Here is an 18,843-nt window from a genome sequence, read left to right as displayed (position 1 = left end):
AGAAGTGGGTGGAGTGTGTGTGTGTGTGTGTGTGTCCTCTGGTGTGGACGTCTGGATACAGAATGATTTGAAATGGAGCCTTAAAATTTAATGGATGCTCCTCCTCTGCTGCAGCGTTCAGTAAATCATTCTCAATTCGGCGAAACAAGCCAGTTGGATTAGCTCTCTTTAGATCATAAACATTTTCAGCACAGACCACCCAGACAGAGTACAGAGCTGAGGCAACATTGTGACTTGTCTATGTGTGTGTGTGTGTGAGGTTTGACATCACCATGTCCAAAAGTGGCCTCACACATTTGAATGTAATGTATGTACTATGTACCACATATACTGTATGTTGTGGTGTGAATTTGGCAAGGCGCTGTCCTCCACTCCGCTGCTGTGGAAACCAACAAAGGCCCGTTTAAAATCCAATGTCAGAGATTTAACGCATGCACATAAAACCTGAAGATAAAGATGTCTGACCGTACTCTTGGCTCAAAGCACTAACACACATTTATTCAGTGTTAAAAAAAAAGACATTCCTTTCTAGAGGTCTATTCATTTGAAATGACATGCCTTTCTAGATGTCTCTTCATTTGAAATGATGTGCCTTTAATAACTTTGAACGCCTTATCCTCACTTGCTTAAAAAAAAGTATCGTAATAACGTTTTTTTTTCACGACTAAATTCATTTTGCCGCAACCGGATTTCATTTATAACTTGTCTTAAAATCCAGCTGCAAAAACAAGTGCAATAGGATGTTTTGATGCTGCATTGTCATCATTTCCAGATTATGAAATTGTCTTTTTTGCTCCACAAACAGGGCAGACTTGGGGGGGCTTGGAAGCAACGGAAATGTGTAATAAAGAGGGAACATTTGGGCAGAAGCCCTGGCGCAATCAAACCGTAAGTACCAGTGTCTAATATTTATGTATTTGAAAATATAGTATGCTCAAAGAAACAACTGTAACATTTCTTATTTAACTAAACACATACATAAAGAAATTGCACCATCCTCCTGATCATCAGTTTATCCTTTTTACAGGTCAAACAGTACAGTTCTATTGAGCTGCTGGTTGAGAACACATTAAAACAGGTTGTGTAACTGTATCCATTTCTGCAAAAAACATATCACTCAACCATAAGGTATCGATGTACACATCTTAGCACACAAACCACATGCAAACCTGTTCTTCTCAACCTAAATGTTTATTGCAGAGCAAAACATTTCATGTGTGAGGCCATTTGTGTGTGGTCCTGTCTTGTCTTAGTGTGAGGTTGGGAGTGGAGGTGTGTAAGTGCGTGCATTAAAGATACTTATATAAAGATGTAAAGATAGTTATGTAAATTAGGTGAAATCTATTGCAAAAATTACTTGTAGTTTCTAGCATATTTTTAGGGTACTCCAGACTAAAACTGAAAAACTGCTTTTTACTACACTTGCTTACTAGAAGTATACTTTTGAGGAGTTACTAAACTAATTGAAAATCAGCTTTTGAAAAATACTCCCATCCTTTTTTGTTTCATGCATTATAATTCTCTACAGTCAGCGAATATTTTCTCTAGGTCATAACTAGAATAAGCAAGAACATAACCTCATACTCCACTGTGGTCCGAGTACAACTTGGCACGTGGAAAAAACTTTTAGTTGGATATTTTGTCATGTAAAAGAGAAAGTGTCACACATCAATGACACGACTGCCAAAAGCACCGTCTTCCATTTTTTTTATGAAGTTGGTGTTGATGATTTATGCCATATATTTAAACCCTCCTGCCAAATAGACCTAATGATGTGTTTCATTTGAATAAAAGAAAATGAGTATGCTCTCTTATCCAACAATAATATTTTTTAAAAAAGATGGAGTGTGACTTTAAAAGCAGGGAGTACATGTATATTTTAGCTTTAAATGTCCCTGTGTATCCTTCTACTAAATGTATGTATATTGGCTCACATCCAATACTTCACACTAAAAAACACACAAATCTGTGAGATTTTGTCAGAGAGAAAAAGGAGGAAAGTACAAGATATAAATGGCTTGTAAGATCTTTTCTTTTTTTAAATGTAGTCATTTGCAAGGAAGGCTGATTATTGCTTTAGTGGTTTCTGCATCAGGAAGAAAATACTGTGCAAGTATTTGGTTTCAGTGAAGGTAACAGAGGAAATAAATTACAGCTTAGTGAAGACACTTTTAGAGGGCTTTGTAACCCACTTGTGTTCACTTTCATTCCCATGTGGCGATATTATCACATGCTGTTGGGAAAGACAGATGCAGACTCAGATGCAGCGAGAATCAGTACTGTAAACACAGCCAAATACTTTCATTGCTGCCTATCAAATTTTATCCTCCATTGGAGAACCAGAGGGAAGCGCTGCACTGCTTGAGAGAGTCAATAGATTCAACATATCATGATCATATATACATCTGCTTAGTTTTTCATACTGAATGTGAGTGTGGTGAGTATAAAAACTAGACATGCCTGTTAATGAATTGTAAAGACGGGGGGCACAACCTGATAAGGGTGCTCGGATGTTTGGTCGCCGGTCTTTTGGTCGCCGTTCTTTTGGTCGCCGTTCTTTTGGTCGCCTGTCTTTTGGTCGCCGGTCAAATGGTGACAGAGAGTTTACTGTTGAAACCAGCTCTCAAAATTATATTCATAAGAGAGACTTTAATATCTAGGAAAGAGAGTTTGATATCTAAGAGAGAGAGAGAGAGAGTTTAATATCTAAGTACTGTTTAATATCTAAGTACATTTGACCGGCGACCAAAAGGGACCAAAAGACCGGTGACCAAACGTCCGGTCACGGATATAAAGGCCCCTTGGAAGCGTTGGAAGTATTCCGTCTCCCCTTATTTGTTATTTTGTCATTTTTTTTCCTGTTATATGCTCATTCAGAGTTAAGTAAATCTATAAAATTATGCCTTGAAATACATCCACAGCACCATTTATTCAATAAACCAGTTTTTTTTAACCTATTTTCTTTCATTCTTGTATAAATACAATACATAATTTAAAAAAACAATTAAAATAACAACAAAAATGTAGTTTGAATATTTAGACAAGATTCTAGATAGCAAAGCAGCAATGCTCTCATTGTTAATGTACTATAAAATCAAGGTTTGCATTGAGGTTACTAAATATTCTTTGAAATAATTACACCAAAATGTGTTGCAGCTCAGTTGAAGACTTGCCATCATCTTCAAACGTGCCCGCAAAACCTCCCATGCAAAAGGAAATCCCAAAGGGGAAGATGAAAAGAGCTTTTTTTTACATCCTATGATCGTGCAAAGGGACAATAAAGGACTTGGCTATAATTTAGAAATACTTTAGGAGAATTGTGTTCTTTCAAGGCTCATGAAAAGATTAGTTTTTTTCCACCTATAATTTTGACTAAATTAGACCAAACACCCATGGGTGATGGCATACATATCCTTTGTTAAAAATCTTTTCATCTTTCACAGGAGGGTCTTGTCTACCAGTAGAAGAAGAAAAAAAACATACAAGTGAATAAGTTTCAGTCAGTAGAAGCAGTAAAAGACCACCATCTCATGGAGCTAAGAGGTAATGACTATGATTTTTAATTCCTTTTGGAAGCCACCTGAGATTTTTGATCTGAAATCTAATTGAGAGAAAATAGAGAATATTCATGTATTGGGCTAATGTCATGCCATATATAATTTATAAAGTGGACAATACAAATTTAGCAAGTGGACAACCCAATGTTGTGCTTAATTCTGCATAAAAAATGTTAGTTGTTTTGGAATCAAGTTTTTCTGATGCTTGATTTTTATGAATAGTACAATTTTTCCAATTAGTCTTAAATGCGGAATACTAATTATGTTAATTTGTTTGCATTACTAAAATCTTAGTAAAATATGTTTGGGGTGGGTTACAGTATGTTGCCTCACTTATTTACATTTCAATATATCACATATTATAAAATCATGTCAATTAGTTGCCATTTTTGTATCCAATTATTCACAAATGTATGCCATTAGTACACATCGAGGGATAAATATTTTGCAGGTGCTACTTAAGTACTGTAAAAAATTCCAGAATATATACTTTGTCCTACGAGACAATGATTTAATGCAATATTCCTAATTTCTACTTCCTCCTGTCTTATTGTGGGGCAAATACATAGAAAAACCTCAATTCTATCAAATACCCTTGTTTGTTTGGACATAGCTTAATGATTGAATTGAATGAACAGTACACAATGCATCCTCCCAACACGTACACATGCACGCACAGCAAGTCACTACATCCTTCCATAGACCCAACCAAAGCAATGCAACGGCTACTTCATTGTCAAGCTCTCTGACCCCCCACCTCCCTTTCCCCCCAACCCAGTCAAATCTCTTCCCCAATCCCTACGAGTTGGCCCCTACTCCTTTCTCCTGGTTACCATAGGGATGGCTAACAAAGCCATCACTTTTACCAATTTCCTCAGAGACAGGTGCTGGCACAATGACTGCTTCCTCACTTGTTGAAAGGGGAAGGGGCAAGAGGGGTGCATGGGAACTCCAGGCGGACACTCTGAGGGTTGTCCAAGTATCCTCCTCCCTGGGTCCCGCAGAGAAAAAAAAGGCTAATTTGTTGTCACTGTTTTCCCAGGGAGGGGGGATGCGGTAAGGGGAGATTGAGAGTCAGGCTGACGGGGGTGGGGGGGGTGAGGCTAAGGAAGGCTATGAGGAAGACGGGCGTCAAAACAGACCGCCCAATTTCAGTCTTGCACTCGCTTGTTGCTGCCAAATGGAAGCAAAGCGCTTCTTCTTTATCTCATTGCTCATTGGAACAATGGCCAGTCATGGCATCATGACTGTGAGATGTTTCAATTTAGCTTTTTAGTAATCAGAGCCCCCCCCCCCCCCCCCCTCCTGTACAAACCCCCACTACTCTTGCTATGAAAGAGGATCTGTTTTGTGTCCCCTTGTTGTTCAAAACGTTCTTTTTTTGGGTGTACTTTGACATGTACTTGTAATGGTGAACATCTGTCTGGATTTCAGACAGCTTGTGAAGAAAGTAGTAACATTTAAAGTCAGCAATAAAAGCATAATGGAAAATTAATAAATATGATTGTTGTCTGAGGAACTGCCAAGTATTTGATATGCTTAGGTTCCTATCCAAGAAACTAAATATGAAGACTTAGTAGTTTTTGTCAAGCCATTGTTTTCGGTGTCTTTCAAAATGCTGGATAGGCCAAGTATTGGAACGACTTCAAAGCTATTTGTAAGGCGTCTTTTCAATTTTTTTGTACATGACTGTGGGTGTTTTTGTGTCTGTGGGTGGTTTTGCCTGACAAAAAAAGTTATTAAAAGTTTGCGAATGGTTTTAATAGCAAACCAATGTTTAGTGAACACACCTTCTGTAGCTACCTAATTCTGAATCCGATATATATCAATCTGTCCAACCTAAACTTTGTTAACTACCTGACTTATTTTTCCATACATCTCCATCTCTGTCTATCAATTTATGATCTTAATCTCTTACTAAATTCATTAGTTCTCTGGACTTGTTGACTATCACAGGCTACAAACACACTCATATTCATGACCTCACTAGGGAGAAACCCAAACCACAAGATGAATGAACCCCTACACCATCTTTCAACAAAAGAAAATCCAGATGTGAATATTTCAGTTTATTGCATACATTCTCATTTATCTGGGAAATCCTCATGAGTCATGCAGTGATCCATATTTTGTAACCAAGGACCATAGAGAATGGCATCAAACAGTGAAGATTAGGAGCTGTCCAGTTGGAATAAGACAAAAGTCCACCAAAATAAAATAACAATAACATATTGGAATAGTATTTGCGGTAGCACGATGCACAATCCCTTCTGTGCTATATCTGAAAATAAGAGAACTCCATCGTGTCCTATTTTGCTCCAAAATCTATTTTTCAATGAGCCAAATTCCCCTGATCTACTTTGTTGTTCAGGTTAGAATTAAGGGGCGGGCAAAGCGGTCAATCCAGGCCTGCACACTGTGTCTGCAAGCTTTTTCTTCCATGGACACAAAGTTGAACCAGCGGGGGTTGGGTTCAATTGACAAGCACCTGACTGCAATCCACTGATTGCACATACCAACCAAATGTGTGCAACAGTATCACACATGACATACTGCGGGGGTGTGAAAATATTTTTGCTCCAATATAGTAATCTTCTGCGCCTTATACATTAAAAAAAATGGCCATTCATTGAAACTGCGCTTTATTGTGCAGACAATACAGTGTGTGTATATCAATTGGTTTTAGCAAGATTTAAATGCATGTTACAGACCAAGAGTTTATTGGTACAGTCCAGCTGCTGTCTCTGGACAGATTAAATGGTGTGTATGGTGACAATAAAGGCTTTTGATTTTATTTTATTTGGTTTGGAATAGTATAGATTGACCAGATAATCTAATTTATTAATAGTTAACCATATGGCTTTCCATCATTTTGCTGTCTCACATTTGATCTTGTCTTTGAAAGCAATACTTTATCGGCACTAAGCTGGCATACCAATGCACAAATAAATCATAAGTCATAAATTTCCTGGACTGTCTGCTTCCAGGAACAAGCCAATTTTAGCTTGTTGGGTAAAGGAGAGCAATTTTAGAGGATGATACATATTTAGACTTGGAATATTCTGTTACCACTTAATCATTGGGACTTTTACTTTTGGATTACAGACATCAATAGCTGACTTTATAAACTTTTTTTACTCACCTTGAATTTTTTTTGCTACAAATTGTTGCATTCTTCCGCTAGATGTCAGGATAACTCCGTTTTGGGGGAAATCATGAGTCACCACAGATGTTTTACACTTGACATTGCGTTTTGGAGAACAGTCAAAAAGAAATGAGTTTGTCTGCAGCCTACATGGGTGGGTTGTGTTTTTTTTTTTTCAGTACCTCCAGTGATGTTGCTTCTTCCTTTACTGATCCCAAAAGGATCTAGATGAAAAAAAAACAATAGTCAGCAGGATGTAAGTTATTTTGGGTGATGTTCCTAAAGGTTTTACACAGTCGAAGCTCTTGTAATTGAATGGCTTTACTCTAAGCTTGTATTAACTCAGTTGCATGATGACTCTTTAGTATTTGCACTAGAAAAAGCAACAAAACGTGACAAAATAGTTAACCTAGTTCAATAATATTTTATTACATCACATGCATATGTTTTTATATTGAATATATTTGATGAAGACCACAGGCGATGTAGTACAAAACTGAAAACCTTAAGTGCACACTTGACCCTGCAGAGGGATGCACTGGAGCAGAAAAGAGATTAACTGACTATAGACATGTACACAAAGCACACAGTATTTGGGAAATGAACCTTTATCCTTACTGGTGACTGCAATATTAAAATATATTTAGCAGAAGTGTGATATTTAACCTAAGCTTAATTCGTCTGAATGCATTTACAGTTTTAATCCACTCTGGTTCTCATGTACGATGTAATCACTGATGCTCCAAGTCTACCTCCAACTCCAACATTTCATTTTATTTTTCATCTATGTGTCAGATTGTTTCCTAGTCTGTCTCAGCCATAATCACACAACTGTATAACTGACAAAGGGATTCAGGGCACCATTTATTAAAAAAATGTCTTCAGGCAGAAGCATAATGAACTATTCGATATAAAAAGTTGATATGGAGCAGTACACGTGATATTTGTCAAGACATATTTTGTCTGGAATTTTATAACATCCCATAAAATGACATTTTAATGCCACCAATCTGTTCCACCTCCTCAAAAACTATTATACACAGTTGCAAATTAAGTTTATATACCATGATAATTTACTAGCGTACTTTGATTGGGCCTGTATTTTTTTACACAGAGAAACTAAAAATACATTAGTTCAATGTTATCATGTGGTTTGCAGATAATACAGCTAGTTGCGTATAGACATTGTGGCGGTAAGATAACCACATTTACTTATCTGTAGACTACCTTTTGTGAGTACTTAGTTAGAATTGCTGTTAAAGATAGAGTGCCACACAAACAACTCTTCACCTGTGTATCATCAGGAAACAGAAGCTGCTTCGACAGCAACAAATAAACAGGGTGTGTTTTTATTAGGAAATTTGAACAAATGTCACACACAGCATTGTGGTTTGCGTCATTTATTTTACAGGTAGTTTTTACTCATGTCTTTTTACATTAAATATTCATTTTTTTACACAGTAACGCTCAACATAGAAGTATGCTGTATTTAATGTATGTTATTTTGAGCTAGTATATCTCTGGTTAACAATAAATGTAATCTTTTGGTATTTTGAAGGTAGTGTTTTGCAAAAAATGTACACATACACACTTTTTGATGATTCTATTGGTTGGCTGTGCCTTCTCATGGAATATATTGTAAATATGTAGTTTCAGAAATATTATCATTATAAAATGTATAATGTATAAATGTAATCTACAAAAAAACCTAAAAAAACTAATTGATCAAGATAGAAGGGAGTAGCTTTAATAATGAATTAGAGAATACATTTATTCCAAATCCAAGGTTGGATTACATTTGCTTGCAATTTATATATTTTTTTAGTGGATTAAGTTAGAGGCTGCAATGCTCTCATGCTTATCTTAGCCTACATCCTCTTCATGTGGACTGCTCTTTCCTCTGAACTGTGATTATATAACATAGCACACTGTAATTTTGTCAGATGCTTGTGTAGAATAGCATTAAAGAGCTTTTACAGTCCCAACGTGGGAGGGTTACGATTACTAGTGTGTTAGAAGTTTGTCAGTCCAAAAGTACACATGCTAACATCTTCTATCATCTTCTTATTCCAAATGTATTTGTTCTGACCAGTTAAGTATAACTGATGTTCAAAAACTGAAGTCTAAAATTAAAGTTATGTTGCGAGATCATCATGTTGGAACGCTCAAATAAAAATGCAAAAGCCTAATAAATAACACTAGATCTTAATTGCCATTCAAGTGTCATAAAAAAAAAACTTCAAATAACCAATTTTACCTCTCAAGTCACCTTAATTTAATATTCATAATGAATTCTATTGAATCAGGCCATATTTATTCACTCAAAAAACAGAACAGTATGTCTTTGAAATATGAAAAACCTCATTACCATGATCAAAGACACTCATATTTTAATAACTTTGCCAAGGTCTTGCATATCTGAATGGTGTTATATATTAAAAAAAGTTGATATAATTGGCAAATATACAAAATAATTGGAAATTATGGAATACAGGAATCAAATAAAAATGCCTTATTTGTATATAGTAACTGTTACCCAAGTTAAGTGTGCCCAGGGGCGCTAGAGTGAACAACAGGGAGAGATTAACCATGTGAAAAGAAGCTTTCCACTGCCATATACACGCAGGCACACTAGCCTGACCTTTGAAGGAAAGCGACAGATGGGTCTTTCTCTGTCCAGGTCTCTCCTGACAGCTGGCCAGGATATGGGGAGGTGAAACGGCAAAAGGGGTGTGGGGGTTGGTGGTTAGGACTCACAAGAGATCACAGGGTCAGACATTCCCTTTCTTACAATGAACAGAAGACAAGCAAATTTGCATGAAAGTAGACAAAACAACACGCGTGCTGGAAGGCAGGCACTGAATTCAACATTGGATATCATTTACATATTCATAAATATTTCTTTCTGCTGCATCGTTTTGTTGGTTCAGCTGCTTTACCCTCTTAACCCTTCATCTGTTGTCTTTCTAGTCTCTTTTCTTAACCCAAATAAAGTCTAACACCCGTCAACCTGACTTAACAACAACTTGTAAAACAAACCTAAACATAGATATTGGAACTGTAACACATTGATTGGAGTGAAATGCCAAGATGTCTGCAAATATATTACTTCTACTTCGTAATACTAGTCTAAGAAAGATATTTTTGGTGTGTCAGGCTGTCCTCAATAATGATAGTACAACAGTAAGATAAAAAATTCCTTGCTGAGTGCAGTTGTGGCTCCCTTTTTTTTTTTTGGAGTGGGGGGTTTCCTCCTTCCGATCTGGACATGCCTGAGCATGTTCCCAAGGAAGATAAATCAAGATGGATTATTAAAACAGGAATGTTGGTGATGTGGGGTTTTTCTAAATCACATTAGTTTATTTCTTAAAGTTTCTTTCTAATGTGTTGGGAAGCAAGGTCTTTCTATTCTATTATTATAATTGATATTATGTAATTTTTTTCAGTGTAATGAATATTCAAAGTTGTCAAAGTCTACTGAAAAATATATTTCATGAAGGCTGTGTAGTTTTATTCTCAATTCTTTAATCATTTAGTGGATTTTTACACAATATTTTTTCATTTACAAGCTGGAAAATTGAGGAAAAAATATATCAGGCACTTTTACATCTGCCTAATAAAATGAGGACATCATTTTGGAAGGATTATTAGTTCTTATTTTACTTTGTGGGCTTCTTTTATGATGCACTTATAGTCAAAAGTATGACTTTTTTAGAGTTGCTAGGAAAAATATTGCATTTTTTCAAAAGTAGCAAATATATATCTGTGGAAACAGCTGGCCTGGTTGTGCATCAATGCATTCCTCAGCCTCCCCCTCACTCTTCCAGTCTATATCTTGTCTTCTTCTTCTTCTTAAGCAGTCCTGCTAAAGAGACAGGTGTGGGCCTCCTCCTCCTCCTCCCCACTCGGAAAGCAGCGGCTGGGATTTCAATATAATGTCCTTCTGTAGAGCTGAATAGAAACGAGTAGGGGCCTCTCTGTTTTTTGCGCCTCTGCTTGACAGACAAGCAGCCATGTCTTTGTGCAGACTAAGGGGCCCCGAATTATTTAGTTCAGAACATGGAGGATGGGGTTGTTGGCGTGGTGGGTTATGTATGGGGGCCTTGTAATCACTAAAGTCAAGTGCCAAGTCAGGACCTGTTGTTTTTGCAGCTTTTTTCCCCTCATGCTATTCTAAATATTCCCCTACAAAAGTTATCCTTAGTATTTTCATACTTTTCCCTATTGTTTTTCCAGAAGCGTGTCTATGCGTGCATGTCAGTAGGGAGGCTAAAAGGGGGGCTAAGAGGTTGATCCCACCTGCTGGGGACCATAGAAGGCTTTCCACACTGCCCCAAATCTGCTCCAGCCTTGCAGTCTGTGACATCCCCCCCCCCCCCCCCCCCGCCCCCACACACACACCCCCCATTGTAAACTGCCCTCTAAACGGATTTTCCAAACCCCGACTGCTTGGGGGCTTTTATGATTATCAATAAATGGCTCGTGCAACGGCTGCTCTTGCTCCAACACGACCCCCCCCCCCCCCAGTACAAGTCTTTAGGTACCCCCTGTAATGTCTTTGCAGACTGCTTTATTGAGTAAACACTGAGCTGTGTCACCATTTAATGATGTTAACACATATCAGTGTCATTGACAAGGATAGACGTCCAATCATGTGGCGCTTTTATCCTTCGGATGTGAATTTAGGTTGCCAAAAGTGGGAAAAACGCCAAAAATATGGAATTAAATAAACGCAAAATCCTTTATAGGAACTGTATACAACATTCGCTTACAATAGTAAGTCACTATTAAATTAAGAGCACTGCAATAGTTGTATGTAGATTACAAATTGGGCATTATAATCTGGCTGTTTTTAGGGTTTCATAGTTAAAAAAAAACAAAAATATGTTTAGGAAACACCCACTTTTTTTCAGCAATTTTGTTAGTGACATCACAACCAGAATTGAGGATCATGTCTAAGTTTCTAGTACTGCTAGCACATGTTGACGGAATACTTACATGGGCATAAGAGAATAAAAAAGTATATTAGAAATGATTTTCTGTAGTATTTCATGGCACCTCTATATTGGAAATGGTGAGGACAAGAGCACAGTTACTGACTCTATTACAGGCTGCAAGAATTTTCTCTTCATGAAACATTTAAATTCTTGCAAGTCTGTGAGCACTAAGGGACATTCACAGTGAAGATGAGAGTGAAGTCCATTCATCTATAAATGACATACCATCTCCTTTCTTCTATTTTCAACCACATTGTGCATATTTTCTCATTCAAATTTAGTATTTTATGCAAAATTCTCTTTTTGTAATACGTGAAAACATTTAACATTTTTACATTTCTTTTCATAATCGGAAATATTGGTGAATTTGAATGGGGATGTAACAATGGCTATCATAAAGCACAAAAAATGGATGATGGATCACGTACTTGTGGCGTAACCTTGTTTAGCCGGAAGGTCTGGTTTGAAGTGTGATGTCACTGCCCCTCCTCTTCTTCTATGTTTTCTTCCCTGGTCTACTTGGTATTCTACACTCGAAGGCCTGTCTTCCCACTTTGAGCCAGATTTAGTAGCAAGGCAGTGAAGGTGAGCATGGAGAAGGGAGAAAGGAGTGCAGGTGATATAAGAAATAAGTGATGCAGATGGTGAAAAAGGATGGGTACCCCCTGGGAGATGCTTGGCTGTCTACAAATACTGCTGTTAGGAAAAGTAGCTATTATAACACCCATCAGACTGCACCTCTTTTAGGCCTCTCAGTTTCTTCACACTCCCCACAGTGTCAAGGGATGCATGTTTCTACCATACTGTCTATCCTATGTTCATTCATTCTTTTCATTCATGGTGATAGATGATAGTGAATAAATGAATGTTCATTCGCAGCTAGACCATCCAGTTCAAATTGATTTGACATCCATAAGCTATAAACTAATCAAAATTCATAGCTTTCATCATCATTGACACTAAAATAATTCTTTTTTTCTTAACCCACTGAGAGATGATGAATGCAAATATGATGAATGTGTCACTCAAAATATAAGTTATTGCAAAAATGGTTAGGATGTCAACCTTCACAGATAAGCGAAAATTGTCATGTCGCGTCAAACCATTGATGGAATGCCGTCGGTGTGGTTAGCTTTACACAGTACAGTGGAATTTAAACATTCCTATTTTTTGGCTTCCAGTATTTGGTTAAAAACGCACACTTGCCCCTGACTCCTTCAATCACAAATATATCTGCTGCTGTATAAATTTAGGTTCATAATGGTTCATTCATTCTTTATGTAACACTGACAGCATTGAATTCTTTGCAATTACCAGACACAAGTTCGATTCTAAGGCCATATTTAAAACAAAATAATAACCATAGTTGTTTTCCCCACTCCCACCACTCTGGTTGTGTAATGAACTGAGCCATAAAACATTATTTTCCTACAGAATCACATTTGCCTTTTAGCAGAGTGAAGAGTTCACACTGGCGTACCTTCCTTAAATACATCGTTAACACTGCATGAGGTCTTGGGGCCATGACTCACCAGAGGTGTCAATTGTACAAACATTATCTGTGAATACAGCCACTACCTCCTACTGTGGCTATAAAACAGCATGAGCTACAGTCTACTGTGAATTTAGTCTACTAAAAAAAGTTGCTGAGATTAATACACATGTGAATGAGCAACGTGCATGCGGCAGATGACTCACACCGCTGTTAGATTTGCATTGCCTTAGTAGCATATACAGTCATGTGATAACCCATCATGCTTTTGTTTTGGTGGGTGGGACAATAGGCTTTCATACACAAGGTAATCAACTAACAATGATAAGCCCTACTATATAAACATTTTTACAATCTCATACCTCTTTTTCATATTCATTAATGAAAGTTTGGACCTTACAGGAAGCTTTAAGTGGAAGACATAAAGCTTTTAAACACTTGTAAAATGACAAAAAGGGAGTTAGAACACTCTAGTTCTCTGTAGCTTGATTATGCATCCAGTTGTTGGTTTTTTTTTCACTATATTAAGTCAGATTGTCTGTTCTGCACACAAACCTGACACAACCTGCATACAGATATCACTATTTATACGTCTTGCATACTTATCCTCCATTTGTATTCTTAGTGGCTTTTACTGCATTCTTCATGTGGTTTTCCACCTTCATTCTTCTTTGGGGTTTTTTAGCACCATGAATAATAGGCTTTAAATAATGGGAACCTTGTTTAAAAATTCATAATATTTTGTGTCTAATTTGGATACATGTGATCTTGCAAATGCTGCATGTTGCTCGGTCATAATTATTTTCCTTATCCTTTATTCTAACACGATTTTATTACACTAATATACTAGTTAATACACCCTGACGGACAAATTAGTCAACAAAACAATTCGATTTTCTCACAGTCTTTTTCTTAAACATTTCCAGTCTGATGAAAGAACAAGGGTGTTCCTCTACTTCAACACTTATCTATAATCTTGCTTTATGTCAACACCCGTGTTCTTTGTTTTGCCCTGAGACGCACGAGATAACATAGCGGTTTTGTGTTAAGTGTGCGCACACACGCTTTCTGTAAATGATTACAATGTGTGTGATTTCAAAACGTGACACTCAAGTTGGCATTATAGATTGTAGGCCATCATAAACTGAACCATGCTAAAGTGATATTTTAAGCACTATTATGCATATGCAAGAATATTTCAAAACAATCTTTTTTGAAAGCAATTCACAGGTAGAGTAGTATTAATAATATAAATATTTCTTTCATTTCTAAATGATACACTATGTATAATGGTCTACTACTATTGTATTTGATTGAATCTGTCTATTTGATGGACTTGAACATGCATTAACCAAAATGACAAGCATGCAATTCGGAATGTATGAATTTGTGCAGCATGTCAAAGTAGGAATGTTGACATCTCGAGGTTAAAAAGAAGGCATTTAAGCCCTTGTCGCAATACCAAAAACTTCTTTGCTTGAAGGTCCCTTGATAATTATTTTTAAAGGAAGAAAAGAACCATCTCCATGGTTTTTTGAACAACAACATTTGAGCTGTCTCTCCTCTTTTCTTCTTACCAGTAGGGTAACCATGGCATTCACAATCCTGTCTCAATAGTCACCCTTTTATGTAATCTATTGTGTTGGCGTGCGCCTGACAAGGAAGGTTTTTTTTCCACTGTATTAGCAATGGTGACTTCATTTTTTTGATCAAATTCTTACCTTGAGATTTTGGTCATCTCAACTAAGTAACAATATGCACTTATTATTAATATTGGACACTTTTCTTTGACTCTTTCAGTCAAAACAAACTCAAATGAGCAAATAATTGACAATGTGATATGATATGAGACACGTGTTAACTACCATATTAATAAAAATAATACTAAAATTGCTATCTTATCTGCAAGCCAACATGGAAATAAATGCTAGCCTTCACGTGAGTGCAATACACTTTTTGTTGATAAATATAATCTCTTATTTACTGTCTTAAAGTTGACATCTTTTATTCTTGTTGTGCAATTATTCAAGTGGAAACTAAAGGCACTATAAGATTAAAAAAATAAAACATGTTATCTGCCGCAATAGTTGAAGATAAGGTTAGCAATGTGAGTTTATTTTTGTTGCATGAGAATTCACCCACGCATAAATTCCGCTGACAAGTTTTTCCACACGTGTGAATTGCTCTTCCTTGATTGTTGTTGCTTATCTGCAGATTATTATGACACAGGCAGGTTTGTTTTTGTCAAAAAACAACATCTGTGTGGTCTCATATTCCTGATTTTATTGAAATCTACATAATGTACATGACTTCATATAATTCCTGGTAAGACTTCTGCCTGCAATTCAATAGAATTTCTCTTTGTCTGCATATAATTGTTTTCCAAAGAAGCATACATCAAAATATGTAACTAATAACACATGACATCTTGTGAATCTGATGTCCACACCCAGTTTTTTGTCTCCCATAGTTACATTCAATTTCATAGGCTGCACCCTTTCTTTAACTGTGGTTTAACACTGCTTCATCAACATGTTATGAGGAAATATCATTGCCTTCATAAAGTATTTCAAATCCACCAAAACATTTGTAGTTCACATGCCCTGCCTAAATGCAGCAATTTAAAATTGTCATGTGAAATACAACAAAGTTTCTACTATGTCCAAACTCAAAACCAAAATCTAAAATTCAACTCACTGTTATGACTCAAATATGTCACAGTTTTAGTTTTCTTTGAGAAAAGTGGTGACATCGTCTTTAAAATGTTGTGTGGAATGACCACAGTTTTATTTAATGCTTTATTTATTGTTTGATATATTAAATTTGAAGATGTTTTCCACAACTGAGTGACATAACTCTTATGACTTGTCATGCCTTTTTGGAAACTACAATTAATTAGACTTGTTTTGCCATGTTTTGCCCTAATAGTCATTATATATTGAGAAAAACTATTTTACATGAATTTGAAAAACACAAGTGTGTGTGTGTGTGTATGTGGGAAATCCCCTGTTATCAGTTGTTTTGGAATTTAGGCACAGGCTCTCTTTAACATGCCTTAGTTTGGAACAGTAAAGAGGAAGGACTGTCTGATAACCTAATTAAAATTCCTATCACTAATTATCACATTTATACTTTATTTTGCATGTTATCCAACGTTGTCACGCGATGCCTTGAGATACTCAAACCGTCCAATCTTAAAAAAGCTATGCTACAACCATAGAAATGACTAGAAATGAGTCTATAACTCCCGATAGATTTAAAAAAAAAATAATAATTCTAAGAAAATAACACATTATTGTGGTTCTGTATGAAAAAAAGGAGTATGATTGCAAGTAGATGTTTTTAACGGAGGATAAAGAATATATACATGTGATTATGCCTGTATTGTCAAGTTTTTATGTGCTATTTGTGTTCAAATATTCATTACATGAAGGGTTATATAACTCAATCTGTAGCAGCAATTCTGATTTGGCTTGGCAGTAAACATCAACTGCTAGTATCAATTTTTTATTGCTTTAAGGCTCCTTTTGGATAAATTCTTGTCTTTTTTCACAAACTTATAGTTCTTGTTAAAAGAGTTGAGTGACTGGATTCAGGGCTTGTAATTCAAAGACATTTTTTTTAAATCAAAATCAATTAAACCACAGTTTTTATTTCATAGCACTTGTAATTCACTTGCCTGACTTCAGAATTCAAGTTTTAAGGGGATTACCCACATATACTACATAAAAAAATATTGTTTTTCCTTAAACTTTAGAGCTGTATCAGGTGGAATATTCACCTAAAAGCACCCCAAAATATGACCTTTGAGAATTTGGATCAAATGAACAATGACATCAGTCATGCATAAAAATCCAGGAATTCCTAAAACATTGCGTTAGCAATTTTGAAACATCCCCCTTGTGACTGTAGCACATGATTATAGTTGGAGCCAGTAATGACATGGAGTTTTAACATCGGGAGGGAAAGCTCCGTGGTGACACAATGGGCGTTGAAGGCTTGGTCGTGTGTCATATGAGCAGAGAAGTGGTCCACACTCAATGAGCTCATTCAGAGGAAATCACACGACCAATCATGTGAGTCTTGTTCAGGACACATTGATGATGATAGGGATAATTGAGGAATAATCAACTACATTGCTACGTTTTCTACTATGCAGAGGCAAACCGTTACATAAATATGTCATATTGTACTAGATTTTTTTTCTGTCTTTGACAAGATTCTATCATTTAATTAAAATGTAAAACTTGTGATAGTGGGACTTTGGGCAGTATAATATATTTGAATTACCAAATGTCTTACATCATGATAATCTGAGGTTTCCCCTGCTTGCTTGTCTTTTAGCCATCTGTTTTTCAAGCTGTGCTTTATATCTCGTCAGCAAAGTCCTCCCAGTTGCGGAGACTTTAATGGATTAAGAGAATCGCACTCAAGGTGCTTTGGCATACGGTCAAGGGTATGGACATACCTATTTAAAAAAAAACACACAAAACCCTTATGAAAACCTTATCATATTAAAACCCATTGCCATAACATTGTCCACATTATAGATTAGTAATAGTTATGAGTATTGTTTGGCTATTCTGCTTTTGGAATCCTATAACTCAGGGGTGGGTTAAACTATTCCACAAAGGGCCACAGTGAGTGCAGATTTTTATTATTCCAACCCATAAAAAGGACACCTTTTCACCAATCTGGTATTTTACAAGTACAATCAGTGGATTGCAGAAATCTCATTGGTCAAGGCGTCTCTACTGGATCAATTCGAACAAAAAATTGCACCCACAAGTCCTCAAAGACCATTTTTGCCCAACCCTGCAATCATGAAACAATTGCATAGAGAGGCAAATGTTTATTTCACTGAGTATTGTAGGTGTTGTATGTGGGAGCAACATTTTCTTCTAAAGCTGAGAAAAAAACACAAGTAACTACTGTGTATGTATTCCAGTGCTCATTTATACATGTGTAGACTACAGGATGTGAGATAGCCTGCAATAAATTTCCACCAAAGTTGCTATAGCAAGCATTGTAAATGTCAATTAAGTGTGTTCAAAGCCATATGGGTGAGGTATAATTAAATGTATGTGGTCTTTTATATTGCAAATCTTTACCTTATAATGGGTGAATTTGGAACATGTGATAAGCAGAAGTTCTTTGAATAGCAAAAAGACTATTTTTAGATACTCCCATAAAAAAAAATTGGTAGGAAGGGAAAGAAAGCTGATGAGACAGACAGAAATGAGTCAAAAAAGCCAAGTTCCTGAGAGGAAACCATCAAAAGAAGCCAGCAGTGCACACTCATGCACGCCCCGGCTTGTGGCTTGGCTGGGAATTTGTAGGAAACGACTGCATGATGACAATGGCCTTTAACACGCAGGAGTTGAGTCTGGGAAGAAGAGGGAAAGCTCTAAGGGAAACACAAGTTACTAATTATCGTTGCTAAAATCCAACCCCCCCTTAGCCCCTGTACTTAGATGTCTCCCGGAATTCCTTCCCCTCTTGGTCTCGCCGCTCGCTTCCAGATGTTAGACTTCCTGGCCTGCTTACTCTTTGCTTTTGCTTCAGTTTCCAGTCAGTACCGTCATCTCAATGAGAGATGAGGTGTTTTGTATAGAGGTAGAATAAAGAGGTTGTGAGGAAGCCGAAAATAGA

The sequence above is a fragment of the Stigmatopora nigra genome, chromosome 9 (genome assembly GCF_051989575.1).
Source record: "Stigmatopora nigra isolate UIUO_SnigA chromosome 9, RoL_Snig_1.1, whole genome shotgun sequence".
Taxonomy (NCBI): domain Eukaryota; kingdom Metazoa; phylum Chordata; class Actinopteri; order Syngnathiformes; family Syngnathidae; genus Stigmatopora; species Stigmatopora nigra.
Note: the sequence above shows the minus strand (reverse complement) of the source record.